The sequence below is a fragment of the Gossypium arboreum genome, chromosome 4 (genome assembly GCF_025698485.1).
Source record: "Gossypium arboreum isolate Shixiya-1 chromosome 4, ASM2569848v2, whole genome shotgun sequence".
Taxonomy (NCBI): Eukaryota; Viridiplantae; Streptophyta; class Magnoliopsida; order Malvales; family Malvaceae; genus Gossypium; species Gossypium arboreum.
This window is the reverse complement of record NC_069073.1, coordinates 15,594,673-15,612,838: the sequence shown is the minus strand read 5'-3', so window position 1 is coordinate 15,612,838 and position 18,166 is coordinate 15,594,673. Positions and strand designations below refer to the sequence as shown.

At 28.6% G+C, this 18,166-nt stretch overlaps 1 long non-coding RNA gene across 1 annotated transcript; it reads left to right on the top strand.

Annotated features, from left to right (window-relative positions):
- Positions 1 to 6,347: 6,347 nt before the first annotated feature.
- LOC128291894 (uncharacterized) lies at positions 6,348 to 8,098 on the top strand. The gene is made up of 2 exons (XR_008281872.1): positions 6,348 to 6,513; positions 7,615 to 8,098. It is a non-coding gene; the product is annotated as an uncharacterized LOC128291894 (long non-coding RNA).
- The last annotated feature ends 10,068 nt before the right edge of the window (positions 8,099 to 18,166 follow it).

Here is an 18,166-nt window from a genome sequence, read left to right as displayed (position 1 = left end):
TGCAAACAACCGAAAAGGAATTGTCCAGTGGCCGGACACTTTTGTCCTCTTTTGTTTTGGTTATTTTAAACTTAATTAACAATTATATTCAAATATTAAAGAAAAATACTTGCAACTATTTCTTTTTTCTTTTTACTTTTATAGAATTTTTTTAAGAGTTAGGGTTATAAAAATTTAAAAAATTAAAAAAAGATAAATGTCAATTTTTAAAAATTAAAAGACATTTATCATATACAATCAAGAAATTAACAACCATTCTTTCGAAACAGAAAAATAATCATAACCAACTCAATGTAATTCAACTATCGTTAAACAAATATAGCAATTAATTTAATTGTAGGATTGATTTATATTATTTTATTAGTCGATTATCAATTATTGAATTTCATAATTGATTTGAATTTGAGAGTGTTTTGGTACAAGTTCATATCATTTTTATTTATATTAAATTTGAGGTTATGCATTGTGTTAAAAGGAAGATATAATCGAACCTATAACAAGATATATAAAATTAAAAGAAAATATTATTTGTCTCTGTTTGTTGCAAATTATTGAGTGTAAAATGACTTATTTTGTTTATCAATAATTTGCTTCTGAAATTCAAAAATTAAAATTAGATGTATTTGAGCTCTCGCAAGTCATTTTACCCTTTAAGGGAGTAGGAAGTCAAAGTCTATTGGTATAAATTTGGAAATTGGCCATTGCTTTTGACCCGATTGTGCTAATAACTTTGGTATTTGCTACGAAAGGTTGAAAGTGCGCAATAATGCACCTAAATTATTTATCAATAACACACAGACTCAATCTTCAGAGTAAGTAGGATTTTAGAGGAGGAGTTATTATGATTTTATCATCTATATTTGTTGCCCAATTGGATTAGGAATCTATATAATATAGCTGTAAGTTGGGTTCATTTTCATCCAACTTTTTACATTTTTAATTCTATATTTAATTTTGTGTTTGAATTTCTTTTTTATAAAATAAGATTTGTTTTATGGTTTCTCGACATTATTGGATAAAATAATATCTATATACGACTTTTAAGTTATTTTTAAATATTTTAAATAAAAATATTTTTTACATCATAAAAATAAAAAATTTATAAATTAATGAAAAATATAATTTAATTTGATTTTAATAATAATAATTTTTAACTTATATTCTAAAAATTATTCAAACATCATTTTTTTCTTTCGCCCTATATCTGAAGGTTAGAAGTAAATTAAGATTCCTTTTACAATGTCAATTATTTTTTTATCGAACTTAAGGAAAACATTGTTAACAACAGTGATAAATTCTCTCATTGCTAGAACTTGATTTATTTTAAAATATTCTTCATTTTCATAAACAATAATCGAACCCCTAAATATATAATTAAAAAATAGAATAAATTACCACCACACTACACCTACATAGATTAGCATCCCACTCTAGTTTCTTTTTCATAATTCAAAAGAGAAAACATAATGATTAGGACATCCCCTTCATGCATTATTTGTTATGATTATAATTGTTTTCCCCTTTGAAACCATGCTTGATTTTCTTTTATACATAGTCACAAATCCCCATCGTATACATAACTCAATTCAACTCAACTCAACCTATTTTTCTATATAAATTTTATTAAAAGTTTTATCATATATATATATATATATGTGTAAAAATTACATATTTAAAATATAAAAGTATGTTTAAAAATAAAATATAATAAATAATAGAAAATATTAGATATATTATCAATGGAGTTTTAAATTTATAAGGTTGACAAGTGTTCTATAGAAATATAATAAAATATTAAAAAGATAAATATTTAAAAAGAGACATGTGATAATATTTTAAGATTGCTTGTGAAATAAAAAAAAGTACATTATTAATGTATCAATTTCTAACCTATAAATAATAAGTGAAATTATTTGGTACACATTGATAGAGTTTTTAAGTCCACAAGCAAGATCAAGGAATTGACAAATATTTTATGGAGGTATAGTAAAATATTAAAAATAGATATTTTAAAAAAGAAACGCATGACTATTTGTTGAATAAAAAGTACATTGCTAGCGTATCAAATACTCACCTAAATAATAAAATATACCATTTGAAATTAATTAATAATAACACATGAAATATGTATGATATTATAATGTAAAAAGAAAATGTAAGGAAAACAAAATTTAAATACGTAAATACATCATATTAAAAATACTAAATGCATTACAATTATTTATCATGGTGTTATCATTGATCTTTAATTAGTTTCGAGTTAACTTGTGACATCAACTCAATCAACAACATTGTCAATATATACAATTGATAGAGATAATAATATATACATAATAAAATAAATTAAATTAAAATACTTTAATTTGAACTCAAATATAAGTTTAAATGGTGCAAACTTTTTATTGATTTTTAAAATAAATTATAAAGATTAAAAACCTTGAAGTAATATAATTTATTTTGAATAAGGAAATAAATGTTTTGGGTAATTATGGCAAGTACTTGACACTTCCTAGTATAATTATTAAGTCCACATCCTAATTAATATAAAATACTTCATTTAATTTAGGAATGAATATGAATATTTTCTCTATATTTACAATCAATTATCTTAAATGAAACATATATATAAATTCCATTTTAAGTACTTTATTTAAAAAAATTATGATTGAATTTTTTTAAATTTTTTTAAAATGAATTTTATTTCTTATAGTAATTTAATTTGACATATTACTTTTTGAATTATTATTTTAGATATATTAATTTTCACATTATTTTATATTTTTACTTATATTATTTGTAAATCCTTTTAATTTTAAAAAATTAATATCAAGTAATTTAATATATATATATATAGATACTATAGCAATTTAAAGTTACAATTAAGGAAAATATTTTAATGTAGCAGTCAAGAAACTGTCATTTGACACGCTAATTATTTTCCATGTGTCTTTATTGAGTAAAGATTAAAATGAACATTATTTCAATCTGATTTCCTTATAAAAATATATCAATTTTTTTTAGAAGGCAAATTCATTAATTCGTTCAATTAATGAAACTATACAATTTAGAGAGAAAATAATAGCAAACACTCGTCGTAGACGGTGAATCACAAACTCCATCAACACAACAAAGGTTTTAGCCTTAGCATCAATAGAACATTATGACACGTTGACAATTGGCTTTGTCACAACTCAAGTACGACATATTTGGAGTGATTGCAAGTACTTAATATAATAAGGAAATCAGCCTCCAATAGTCCAAAGCGGCGAGCAAAAATCGACAAAAGAATCAAGCATTCACCAAACTAGAGAGGATGACAACAAAATCATCCATAAAATCACTTATAAAACTAAGATTATATGCATAAGCAAGACTAAAAAAACATGCTACAAGAACAGACAAAAATTTCTAAAACTGAAGACTAATTAAACAATGGAAAAACAAACAAAAAACATATAAAACTTAATACAACACGGGTCCAAATAGACGTGTGAAATCATTTATTATTCTGAAATACTGTCAAAATATAAACAAATTAAGAAGTTGACGAAGAGTCACCCATTTCCAAGAAAAACTACTGGTGGCCGGTGGAGTTTTAGCAAATGACAGGCACTATCATCTGTCTAACACAACTTGTGAAGACAACAAAGATACTAACAAGATAGATCTGCAAACTGAAAAGAAAGAAGACATGTATAGTGAATGAGAAAAAGAAAGAAAGAAAGAAAGTGTTGATATGGAAAAGGAAAAATGCAGGCGATAGCCAGCTCGAAGGCTGACACCGCCACTAAGCAAAACAAAAGATAAGAAACAAACAGCTTGAAAAATATATCAATATTGAATACACCTTCATATAACAAGAATCATATATGTCAATAATCTTTACTATAATTGATTTAATCATAGATTATGAAAAAAAATATATAAATACTTACACACTTAGTCCAATTTAAATTTTTTCTTAATTTTAAGTCATTATATACGATTTTAATATCTAATATTGAAAATACAATATGTGCTTCAAGTCCCTTAAATTTAAATTTTACTCATTCATGCATTCATTTTTTAATTATTGAAAATTGAGTTTCATATATAATATATATAAAATATTTCTTTCATATAAATGAGAAAGATATCAAAGGTGTTATTGAAATCATAATATTAATTTAGTTTCCAATTGTATTTTTATACAACTTTTTATGTAAAATTTTTAATAATTTAATTTACAAAAAAATTCTATTTTAATCTTTAAATTATATTCTAATTCTTTTTAAGAGTAAAGCTAAAATCATAATTGGGAGTAATAACAAATCATTCAAGTTTATTTTCAATATTAAATTTTTATCTTAATTTATATTCATTATAATTTAAACTATCATTATTATAAAAATATTTAATTATTTTTACTTTTCTAATAATATTATTCATGAAATTTTATAAATTTTGTATATCTTTTAATAATTTAATATAATATATTTTAATTAATACAGATAATGAACTTATGTATATATGAAGAAAAACTAATTACTAAATATAATAAACTTGTTGATAGTATGGGAATGCAACTAATATCATATAAGGTATATTAGCAAATTAAGAAACAATACGACGTGGAACCATAATATTTTGACAAATGGACACATCATTCATTCATTATTAATAAAATATATCGGTCCAATTATTAAAAATATTTTACTTAAAATTTGTTCTAAAATATGCTTAGAATATAATACTACTAATTTTGTTTAAAATACATTCAAATGATTGGGAAAAAAACATATATACATGGCCATATTTAAAAATAATAATTTTAAATATTTTATAATCAATTAAGGTGATAATCAAATATTTATTAATGATGAAAAATACTGCAAATAATAAAATATCTAAAACTTATCTTTTGATTGATAATAGAATTCATTAATTATCATGTGTTTAGTAAACCAAATAAAATAGGTTCTAAAATGGATTTTAATTAAGTATAAATACAAATTCAACCTTCAATTTTATATTTTATATTTTTAACTAAATTTGATAATTAATATTTTAAAATAGTTAAATTGTTTTTAACAGAAATTTAATTAAAACAGTGGCAACCCTCAATGTAATTCATGTGTATTTCATACTAACATGCCAATATTTGTTTTATATGTCATGTCATCAAATATTTAAAAATTATAAAAAATTTTAAAAGTTCAAAATTAAAAAAATTAGCATGAAGTATCTGCTAATGTCATTGTCAAATGAATTGTCAATAACATGATAAACAAATGATGTGCATTTAATATGATGTATTTACATATTTAAATCTCTTTTTATTCATATTTTAAATACTTTTTTATTATGATTTCATATATATTACATATGTATTATCTTTAGTCGTAAATTATATTTTTATTCTTCAGTGTATATTATTTTTAAATGTATATCTGTAATTTAAATACATAATTTTCATATAAAAACGCATATAATAAAATTTTTAATTTAATTTATGGTAGCTAAACTTAGTGTGTCACGGAATCCCCATGAACTTGTTGGTGATAAGATCATAATCTGTACCGTACAAATATCATGGAATCTGAATCTTCGATGACGTGGCAGCTGTACAAATTCAGAATCCCACTTCTTTATATCGGCTTATCCCCGCCTATTTAAACGGCTGCCGTTTTCCACCGTGATCGCTGTTTACTCCTAAACGGCAAATCGCATGAATGCATTTGGAAACTTTCAGGTACGTTATAACGGCTCGTTAACATCCCGGACTTGACGCCAGGTATCAAATTGGGTTCAGTAAATTTCCCGCCAAACAAGGAATTATAAAAAATAAAATCGGAAAACATAATAATTTATTTAATGATAAAAACAAAAAAGTGTGCGGTGGGGCCACGCCTTAACGTACTCAAATTAACAGCAATGTCGGTTGAAAGGCGGGAGCATGGAGCTGATTTTACTTATTTCATTTATTTATATTATTCAAAACTTTATAAATTAAAATGAAATTTACATAACTTCTTAATGTACATTATTTTGGGACAAATTTTAAACTCATAAAAATAACTTTCGCAATTTATTATTAATTGACATAAAAATAATTTATCAGTATATTCTAATTTTTATGTGATTATAATAAAAATAAAATAGATATAATAAAATTATTAATATAATATTTATATAGAGATCAGAAAAATAAAAAAGAATATTCTTTAAATCAATTCAATTGGGTCAATTTTCTTTGAAGTAAAAATTGATATGACATTTGATGTAACTTAATTCAATGTTTAGAAAAAATTCACTCTATCTCACCTTAAAATAATTATAAAAGTAATATTTTTGACTTTCTCGTCTATATCACCGTCACAATTAATTTTTACCAACATTCTCTCTCCCTCCTTCTCCCTCTCCCTCTCTCTCCCTCCCTCCTTCTCCCTCTCCCTCTCTTTCCCTCCCTCCTTCTCCTCTCTCTCTCTCTCTCTCTCTCTCTCTCTCTCTCTCTTTAAAAATTTTTCCAGCAAGGTAATGAGTTCTCCAATAAGATTTATGATTTCTAAGCTTGAGAATTTGATTTTTTTTTAATTTTTCTTGCATTTCCTTTCATTTTTGAGTAATTTTCAAGGTTAAGTGAGAAAGCTTTGATCTACTTTTTTTAGCTAGATTCTTGTCAAATTTGAGTTTAGAATTTGTGGGAAACTTGAATTTGTAGTTTCTTTATATATTTGAAGGAGTTCTTGATAATTGTCATTGTTGAAAGCTTGGAAAGTTCTAGTAAGAGAGTGTAAGAGTTTGAATTGCTAATGGTTTTTCAGTGTTTAGGAGTTGCTAAATTAAACTTCATTGTGAAGTTAGTTTTTGTTTTTCGATGGGTTAGATTAGAGTTCTCTTGAATTGTCGGAAAAAAAATAAGAAAGAGTTACATTTTTTCGAATTGCATCCCATTGATGGTTTTAGGTGGATTTAATAACATATGATGATAATTGATGATGCTTGATGTTTTTGAGACATGTTTTATGAAATAAATGTCCTATTAAATAGTGTTGGAAATAGTTTTGGTATAGTTGGCATGCTATAGGGTTTGTTTGTAATGGATGAATATTTGGCACTTGTGTCCATTTTATTGGTGATTGTATGCATTTATATTTGGAAATTTTTTGCATTTTTAAAGGGTTAGGGGAAGTCATTTTTTTACATGTTTTGGGACATTTTCGCTCGTTTGGTGTTTGTGTGCATCTATGTGAAGTGTTAAGGGATTAATCTATGTTTCCATTCTTGATCCATAATTGGTTAACAGAGGCATAAACTTAATTATGATTCAATATGATAATGATGGAGATGATTTGAAATTTGTGATGATTATGATTATGGAAATATGTTATCCTAGGTTTAGAGGCAATGTCAAGTATGACTTGGATATGTTATGCGACTTAAATTATGTTACTAGAAATGTGGTAAAAAAACTAATTTGATTCTACATTTTTTATATAAAACATGTTTAATTGATGATCTTTTGATGTGTTAGCATGCTTTATTGCTTAATGGTTTTATATTATGGGATTGGCATTTTGTTAACACCGATAATCTTTAAAACCTCTGCGTATGGATTGTTTGTTCTGTGTGCAGGTATTGGAAGTGTGTACAAGTCCTGATTCGATCTTTCACAACATCTAAGGCCTCAAGTCGTAGCTACACACTTGTTAATATTTGTAATTCATCGATTTTGAACTTAGTTTTGGGCATGTACCTAGGTCACTGGGCGAATTCTTTTGTCTTGAGTATATTTTCATAAGGATTTGGTATGTTGAGTATATTTGGCAAGTTTTAACTTATTTTGGGACTTTGAAATACTTTTGATTTGGATTTGTGATGCAATTTCCTAAGTTGAATGTATGGTTTATGTTAGAAATTGTGTAACCCAAATTCCTGTTAAAATAAAATACAATAGGCAAGATGGGGGATCTATGAGAGCAAAGGTTGTAGCCCATCGTAAATCTATAATAAGCAAAATATTGGACTAGGGTTGTAACTGGGGGTGCAGGGGCCTCTCGGCCTCACAGTACGAAATAAGCTGGATAAGTAAAATCTATATAAAAGTTTACTTCCTCTATTTGATGTTGATTAAAATAAGGTGTTTTAATCTTACTGCATTGCTTCTATTTGACTTTGATTAGAATAAGGTTTTTAAACCTATAAATAGATGCAATCGTCTCTCCTCTTGTATCATTTGAATTCAACATAATTTTTTTCTCCTTTGCCCGTGGTTTTTTTTCTCAAAAGGGTTTCCATGTAAAATTCTATGTGTTCTATTTTTTCTCTCTATCTTTGCGATTCATTGTCATTATCGATGTTCAATTTTACAATTTATGGTTTACATTTTACTTACATAGTGAATTTTTAATCTATTATGTTAGTGCTAATGTTTTGCATGTTTTAGACTTGTTTTAGTATATCAATTGTGTTTGTATTGGGGTTGCATGTTGTATCTTTTTAGGTGCATATAAAGGCTCAATTGCATGACTAGTAATGATTGTTTTTGGCATTTATAGGCATGTGCCTTGAGACATTAAGAACATGTCTCGAGACCTCAAGAGCATTTTCATGTGATTCATAGATTTCTGGGCACATGTCTCAAGACATAGGGCACAAAATCTCGAGACATGGTGTTATTTTCTTGGGACATAAAACATCGAAGCTAAAATACCAAAAATTTAGTCCAAACATTGTCTCAAGACATATGGGTCAAGTCTCGAGACATGGTTGCATTGTCTTGAGACATGAAACTTCTAAGCTAAAATTCAAAAATAAGGGAGGCATACCACAAGACATGGCTTCACTATCTTTAGACATAATATTGCAATTTGCTAGTTTGTCCTAAGGTTCATAACCTGGCTCCGTGTTTGGTGGTCTATAACCTCAGATTGTTGTATATTGGCCCGTTTGAGTTTATTTATGTGTATTTAACGCTTGTAATATCTTTTAAATATATTTTCCGCACTTGACTTGTTTTTAGCTTTAATGGTCATTTTATTGTTTATTTGAGTTGTTTTGGCATGAGATGTGACATCTTTCATCCGATCGAATTCAAGGTCTTGTGTAAGATGTTACACACACACATCTTTATCCTTCAAACTTATTTTCTAGAATACATTTTTCCTCGCAGACACGCATACACATTTATTTCTCACATTTTATATTTATATTTGGTTTTTTTACTAGAATATAATGATTTTTAATATTATTTCTAGTTGTAAGTATCCTTTAAACTTATTTTTTAGAATACATTTTTTTTAGAACTACCTCAACACACACAAATATTGATTTTTTTTTTTGTAAAATTAGCGCCACAAAATTTTCATCACCCCAATTGAATCATAGTACTAATTATGCAACGATTAAATAATCTCAACTCCTACAGATCCTTAGTTTAGTGTATTTAGTAAGGATCTCTAGATCTTTTAATTGTAACTAGCATCCAATAATATCAACAATCGTGGGTGTTGAGCTATTCTTTTATATGTGATTTATATGCAATTAATTTTTACAATTGAGAATTAAACCCTGATATATATACGAAAGGACTTTGACACCAATGGTTGTCGAATTTCTTTGTATTAAATATTTCCATTGTTTACTAAACCTAACCCTAATAAATGCATTATACTAAGCTTTACACCTATGGATGTCGAGTTTGTACTTATTTAATTTTCATAATTTATCGTAAACCTAATCCTAATAATTGCTTATGTTTCGAGTTCCTATGTATTTAAATTTTCACCATTTTTCGTAAACCTAACTTTAAAAAATATCTTAATAAGAGATTGCCATCGGTGGATGTCAACCTTAGTTATCTGATTTTTAACCGTTTACCTAAGCCTAACCTTTATAAATTAATGTTGGAGTGTTGGAAGATTGAGTTTGGAAAACGCAGTGGAAAATAGGTTTAAAGGAAAACCAGAGTTTTAAATTATTTTCCAAAATAAGAGTTTGATTGTGTTATCTAAAGTAATAAATATTTAATCAAAATTCAAACCTTTTTTATTCGTCTAGGATGAATGTTTCGACCAAGTGGTCTTTTCCGCTATTCTCAAGGTCATGTCTACTGAGTGTGGGCTCGCTTTGAATCAAAAATTTTTTTTACAAAATTACTAGTGGGGTAATTTTGTAATTTCATAATTTCTCTAAACTTCTAGGGTCAAGTTGTAAATAATAAAAATATCTTTAGAAATTTTTTGAAATAATTTTTTTAGAGATTTTTCTCTCTACAACTTTTCCTGAATTCAAGTGTGTAAGAATAATGACCTAGACTCTCTTTATATAGGGAGTGTTTAGAGAGAGTTCAACTTGGATTGAAATTATTCACATAATATTAAATTAATAAAATACTATCAAGATAAATATTAAATCACATTTAATATCTCACATTAATATTAAATTAATAAAATACTATCAAGATAAATATTTAATTAAATTTAATGTTAAATTTGTTAAAATAATATTATTTTTTGAAAAGTTAATTTGAAATCAATTTACCCGGTAGAGTCCCAACTAGGAGTATAATTTTTCTACTGCTCTACTGCTGAAGAACCACTACTGCCCACCATCTGCCGGCCGTTGTCACAGTCACTATGCCCGATGGTACCATCGCCGATGCAACTTCCTCTTGGCACTCCGAATTGTTGCCTTTTTTTTCCAAATGGGTCTAGTCGACTCGACGTGTACACATTATATTCGATCTAGTTAGAGGATCTGAATATAAAATGCCACATTCAAATGCTGAAACAATCTATTTTACTATTTCACTTTATTGAAATGGTTGTGTAGTGGTAAAATTATTTTTTTTTAAATTTCAACAGTATTTCTGCTTATTTTACGTAAAACCCCCTGCAAAATTTAGATTTCACAATATATTCATATTCAAATCATCTCCCAAATCAATTCTCAACACTTCGATATTCTGAAACATACCACAAACTAAGTATATCAAATTAAAACCATTTAGTTAACTAATAATATTATGATTATAGCAACCAAAAGTTAATCTTTTTTTTATGTCACAAATACATATCTATAGCCAAATGAATTTCCTAAAAACCAAGTACATGCCAACTTGAAACAAAACAAAATATATGAACTTTGTTGAGTTTAGGATTTGTCGGTTGGATGCTGACAACTCTGAGTACAAATTCTCAAAATACACCTAGCCTTCATATGAAAATAAGACCATTCGGTGAGTATTAATTTCAAGTGGTATTACTATAACTTACTCAATATAGCATTAAATTTAAATAATTGGACTCAGTTGATTTATTTCTTCCTTAGATCAATTCAAGTATGTTTCATATCAAAGTTTATCCAATACAATAATATACACATGTATCCCAAACAAACCAAATGCGATATTATAACTAACTAATCTATTTTAACGAACTTATTAACATTTTTTGCTAATAATGTACGCAACCTTATTCGATTTTGTCTCAATTTTTCATATTGCATTACATTAACAATTTGAATCTAACAATTCTTCCTGTTCAATATGGATTGTTCACTAATACATAGCTCGAATCTAAACTAATTTACGGATCCTATTAATACTATAATTCGACACTCATTGCCTCGTCGATACATCCCAAACTAAACAAATTGCGTCCAATTCTCATTGGTTAATCCAAAGTAATAATCGTGCCCAACACTCGTCTGTATGTTTGATGGTTAGTGCGCCCGGTGCTGATTGACATATAGTCAAAGTAATTTGTGACATATGATGATAATTGATGATGCTTGATGTTTTTTGAGACATGTTTTATGAAATAAATGTCCTATTAAATAGTGTTGGAAATAATTTTGGTATAGTTGGCATGCCATAGGGTTTGTTTGTAATGGGTGAATATTTGGCACTTGTGTGCATTTTATTGGCAATTGTATGCATTTATATTTGGAACTTTTTTGCATTTTTGAAGGGTTAGGGGAAGTCATTTTTTTACATGCATTGGGACATTTTCGCTCGTTTGGTGCTTGTGCGCATCTATGTGAAGTGTTAGGGGATTAATCTATGTTTCCATTCTTGATCCATAATTGGTTAATAGAGGAATAAACTTAATTATGATTCAATATGATAATGATGGAGATGATTTGAAATTTTTGATGATTATCATTATGGAAATATGTTATCCTAGGTTTAGAGGCAATGTCAAGTGTGACTTGGATATGTTATGCGACTTAAATTATGTTACTAAAAATGTGATAAAGAAACTAATCTAATTCTAAATTTTTTATATGAAACATGTTTAATTGATGATCTTTTTATGTGTTAGCATGCTTTATTGCTTTATGGTTTTATATTATGGGATTGACTTTTTGTTAACACCGATGATCTTTAAAACCTCTGTGTGTGGATTGTTTGTTCTGTGTGCAGGTATTGGAAGTGTGTAGAAGTCTCAGCTACACACTTGTTAATCTTTGTAATTCATCGATTTTAAACTTAGTTTTTGGCATGTACCTAGGTCATTGGGTGAATTCTTTTATCTTGATTATATTTTCATAAGGATTTGGTATGTTGAGTATATTTGGCAAGTTTTAGCTTATTTTGGGACTTTGAAATACTTTTGATTTAGATTTGTGATGCAATTTCCTAAGTTGAATGTATGGTTTATGTTAGAAATTGTGTAACCTAAATTCCTGTTAAAATAAAATACAATAGGCAAAATAGGGGATCTATGAGGTCAAAGGTTGCAGCCCATTGTAAATCCATAATAAGTAAAATATTGGACTAGTGCTGTAACTAGGGGTGCGGGGGCCTCTGGGCCTTGCGGTACGGAATAAGCTGCATAAGTAAAATCCGTATAAAAGTTTACTTCCTCTATTTGATGTTGATTAGAGTAAGGTGTTTTAATTTTACTGCATTACTTCTATTTGACTTTGATTAGAATAAGGTTTTTAAACCTATAAATAGATGCAATCATCTCTCCTCTTGTATCACTTGAATTCAACATAATTTCACTTTCTTAAAAACCAAGTACATACCAACTTGAAACAAAACAAAATATATGAACTTTGTTGAGTTTAGGATTTGTCGGTTGGATGCTGACAACTCTGAGTACAAAATCTCAAAATAAACCTAACCTGCATATGAAAATAAGACCGTTCGGTGAGTATTAATTTCAAGTGGTATTACTATAACTTACTCAATATAGCATTAAATTTAAATAATTGGACTCAGTTGATTTATTTCTTCCTTAGATCAATTCAAGTATGTTTCATATCAAAGTTTATCCAATTCAGTAATATACACATGTATCCCAAACAAACCAAATGCGATATTATAATTAACCAATCCATTTTAACAAACTTATTAACACTTTTTGCTAACAACGTACACAACCTTATTTGATTTTGTCTCAAATTTTCATATTGCATTACATTAACAATTTGAATCTAACCATTCTTCCCGTTCAATATTGATTGTTCGCTAATACATAGCTGAGATCCAAACTAATTTACGAACCCTATTAATACTATAATTTGGCACTCATTGCCTCATCGATAAGTCCCAAACTAAACAAATTGCGCCCAACGCTCATCGGTTAATCCAAAGCAATAATCGTGCCCAACACTCGTCGGTATGTCTGATGGTTAGTGCGCCTGGTGCTCATCGACCTATAGTCGAAGTTATTTTATATCGATACATCCGACGTAAACAATTCGCGCCCTGCACTCATCGACTTAGGCGAAGTAGTAATTGTGAAAGCCACAATTGGGGCGTTTGAAGGAAAATGCGCCTAGCGCTCATCGACTTATTGTCGAAGTAATTATTATTACCATTATTTTATTTGATTCTATAACTCATTAATTATTCTCAACCTTGTCCAACAATTACTACAACAACCCATAGTCTAATTTCATTCTTACTTCAGTTTCCATTCTATTGATCTCAACAACTCTTATGTTGTAACATCCCGATTTTAGGCTTAGTCAGAACAGTGGTTTCGGGACCACAAATCCGATGAGAAAAATTTTATTTTTATTATATTTTTATGATCTACAATTTCACAAAATGATTTCGTGAAAATTTCGTTCGAAAATTTTGACGTTTGGGCACTCAATTTAGTAAAAAGGACTAAATTGTAAAAGTGAAAAAGTTGAGTTTTACATGTTAGAGGTGTCTAATTGTCATGAAATTTTAAATAAAAGGTTCTTAAATGATAATTAAACCATTTTATAACTTGTTGGACAAAAATGGTCTTGGTTGGGTAAAATTTATTAAAAGACAAATTTTAAACCCTAAATGTGTCCCTTTCTTCTTGATACAGTAGAATGTACCAAGAGCAGCCATGGTTAGAGTTTGACCAAGCTTCCAAGCTTAATAGTAAGAGATTCCGAGCTCCGTTTTTAATGTTCAATGTATTTTTGAAATCCCAGTAACATGATTTGCTCATTTCTACCATTATTTTGAGTTAGGATCTATGTTTAAAAATTTAACCATGAATGATATGCATGTATTTTGATGTTTAATGGTAGAATATGAAGCTTGAAATTGTATTGAACAACTTTTGCTAAGCGATTTTACGTGAAAACGAATAAAACGACATAATCGGTAAAAATACCCAATGTTGATAAGTACATGTTAGAGTGAGAATTTTATGTTGCAATAGAAGGGAAAAATGATCAGCATGTCATAAAACATAATAAAATAGGAAGCAGTTTAATTTCTGAACACTGAGGCAAAAGTGCAAATATGCTAAAGTTTAAGGGTCAAAATGCAAATTTGTAAAAATATGTTTTTAGACTCATATGAATAGTGTGACTAATTATTAGGCTAAATGTGATATTATAGATCAAGGAAATCGAGATTTGGGCTTAAATCGGGAAAATACAAGGTTATGGACTAGAATGGTAAGTTGCCATTTCTGGATCCGAGGTAAGTTCGCGTGATTTAATAAGCCTATTATTCGTGATATTATTGATATACATGAAATATAATTTGTTATAATTGTATTGAATTTGATGTTAATAGAAATTTGATGGGATATGATATTTAAAAGAAATTGGTGATTACCGAGAATATGAGATCTTGCATATGTTGCAATAAAGGTTGTCCCTAAAGGATAATCTTTTGATCTCATTATGAAAAGGAAATGTACGCCTTATGTATACAATGTGAAAAGTGGTAGCTTCGACTACCTGATCAGTGAAAAGTGGTAGCTTCGGCTACCTGATCAGTGAAAAGTGGTAGCTTCGGCTACCTGATTAGTGAAAAGTGGTAGCTCCAGCAACCTGATTAGTGAATAGTGATAGCTTCGGCTATCGAATGTGAAAAGGGATAGCTTCGGCTATCGAATGTGAAAAGGGATAGCTTCGGCTATCAAATGTGAAAAGGGATAGCTTCGGCTATCAAATTTGGAAAGGAAAGGTATACTTTGTGTATACTATTTGAAAATGTTAGGTATACTTTGTGTATACCATTTGAAAAGGAAATGTATACTTTGTGTATACCATTTGAAAAGGAAAGGTATACTTTGTGTATACCATTTGAAAAGGTTAGGTATACTTTGTGTATACCATATGAAAAGGAAAGGTATACTTTGTGTATATCATATGAAAAGGAAAGGTATACTTTGTGTGTACCACTCGGAAAGAAACGTACACCTCGAGTGTACAACTGGAAAAGGAAAGGTCCATCGGAAATTCAACGGGTATCATAATGAATGATACGATAAAAGTCCCGAGAAGGGCGTGGTGATAAAGGTAAAGTTAATTGATATGCTATGGATATGTATAGGTACGTACATTATACTCATAAGTGATGCCTTACTGAAATGTGATAAATGACGAGTAAGCGAATTCATGCATATATATGTGTATACATGATGAACAAGTGAAAAGATTTGAAAGATGAATCATCCTCATGCTTATGATTATGAATTGTGTTGCAATATCATGTTAACTTACATTGTGTAATTGAATATGAGATTTATGAAATAATGAGTCCATGATCAATGTGACAATGGAATTATGATAGCTATTGTTATTTTTGCACCAAAATAGTGTTGAACAACAGCAGTAGCCGAATTTGAAAAATCACCATAAATGGTGGAAGTCGAATTAGAGACTGAATAATATATGAAATTAAATCTTAATGAGTCTAGTTTCACATCAAGGAAACGGTGTAAGCAAAATAATTTTGAATTATGAGATATTTGAATTCTTGTGAGACAGAGTCAGAATGAGTTTGAAATCCCCTGTTCTAAATTGGGAAAATCACTAGAAATTGTAAAAAAATAATTATGAGTTATAAATCATATGAATAAAATCTTTAATGAGTATAATTTTAGGAGAAAAAGACGGGAACATTATCCGAGTCTTGTACTATGAGATAAATAAATTTTAGTGAAGAAAGATCAAAGATGTCAAACAGCGAAACATGGGAGACTTTGAATAATAAACTGTACTTATTGGCTGGACAAAAAATTCTAAAAATTTTATGGTGAAAATATATTTGAGTCTAGTTTTTGAGAAAATTTATGGATATTAATTTTGAGTTCTGTAACTCCAATTATAAATGATTTAGTGACTGTGACTCAAGAAAGTAGCTTAACCAGAACATGTGTAAATGTACAATTGAGTTAGTTTTACTATGGAAAGCGTGTTAGTAAATTGCTTATTATTATTTCATGCGAGCTTACTAAGTGTAAAGCTTACCCCCTCCTTTCCATTTCTTTTAGTGTTGTTAGGTTAGCTCAGGGTTGGAGATCGTCGGAGGCAGCATCACACTATCAAGCCAACACCTTGAGAGTATAAACACATATGCTAGAATTATCAAGTGAGTGGCATGTATATGGATCTAGTTTTATAATATGTGTTATTATAATTTGGCCAAATATATTGGTCTTTAGTGAGCTAATGATTTTGACTTATAAATCTAGCTATTCATGTTATGTCTGATATTGGTGATGTGCATATGCTTGTGTGCCATGCATTGTTGGTAATATATTATGTGTTGTTGTGAGAATGCCATGCTTGTGTCTTGATTGTGAATATATAATTACTCAAATATGCCATGTCAATTGCTATGAAAATGTATAAGTGTATGTAGGTAATTAAGGGTGACAATTGGCTTAGAAAATAGCCTTGAAATTGTCCACACGGATAGATACACGGGCGTGTGTCTAGGCCGTGTGTGACACACAGCTTAAGCACACGGGTGTGTGCCTTGGCCGTGTGACCCTAACTTGTTCATGACCAAATGGATAGAGAGCTCCATAGGCACAGGACACAGGCATGTCCCAAGCTACACGGACGTGTGTGACCACACGGCCCAATCCACACAGGCGTGTGACTCTCCGAAGTAAGAAAATTAGTTAAGTTGCCCATAGATTTTCAAAATTCTTGGTTTAGTCCCGAACCACCCCAATGTATGTTATAGGCTTCGAAGGCCTGTATAAGGGACGATATGTATGTGTTTAAGATGTTTTAATTTTGGATAAAATTTCGTGGCCCGATTTTGCATGTTGTGAATGTTTAAGTCCGGTAACGCCTCGAATCCCTGTCCCGACGTTGGATACGGGTGAGGGGTGTTACATTTGTTAAATGTCATATCATAAAAAAAACATGGCATGATTCATCTCATGTTCAAGCCAAATGTGCAACTTTAATAAATCATAATGTTTCAAATTTTTATACAATTTAACTCTTTATCACAATAATCAATCTCAATATTGAATTTCTAGTCAGCCACTCATGTGTAACTTCCTTCGTTTTGTCAACTTACTTAACAATGAAATTAAAAGGAAAAATAAATAATAAGTTAACTTATGGTCATACTTACCAATTTGTGGGTTAAATTTTGAAAATCCTAAGCAAATCTGTTATGTTTCTTTTCTCTTTTCTTTTTTCTCTCACATGGAAGAATGGAGAAGACATCTTCTCTTTCCTTCCACTTAAACTATTTTAACTTTATTATTATTATTATTTTATAATAAATAATAACACATATCAACCACATTTTTTTTAGCCACAAATTTGACATTTGTATTGCCATCCAAAATTTTTGGGCTATTAGCAATTTTAGTCCTTTTAACTATTTTCAAATTAAAATTTATAGCTATCTAAATTTACAATTTAATCCTTGGACTAGATTAAATACTCAAATAAGCTAAATTACTTATCCTCGATTCAA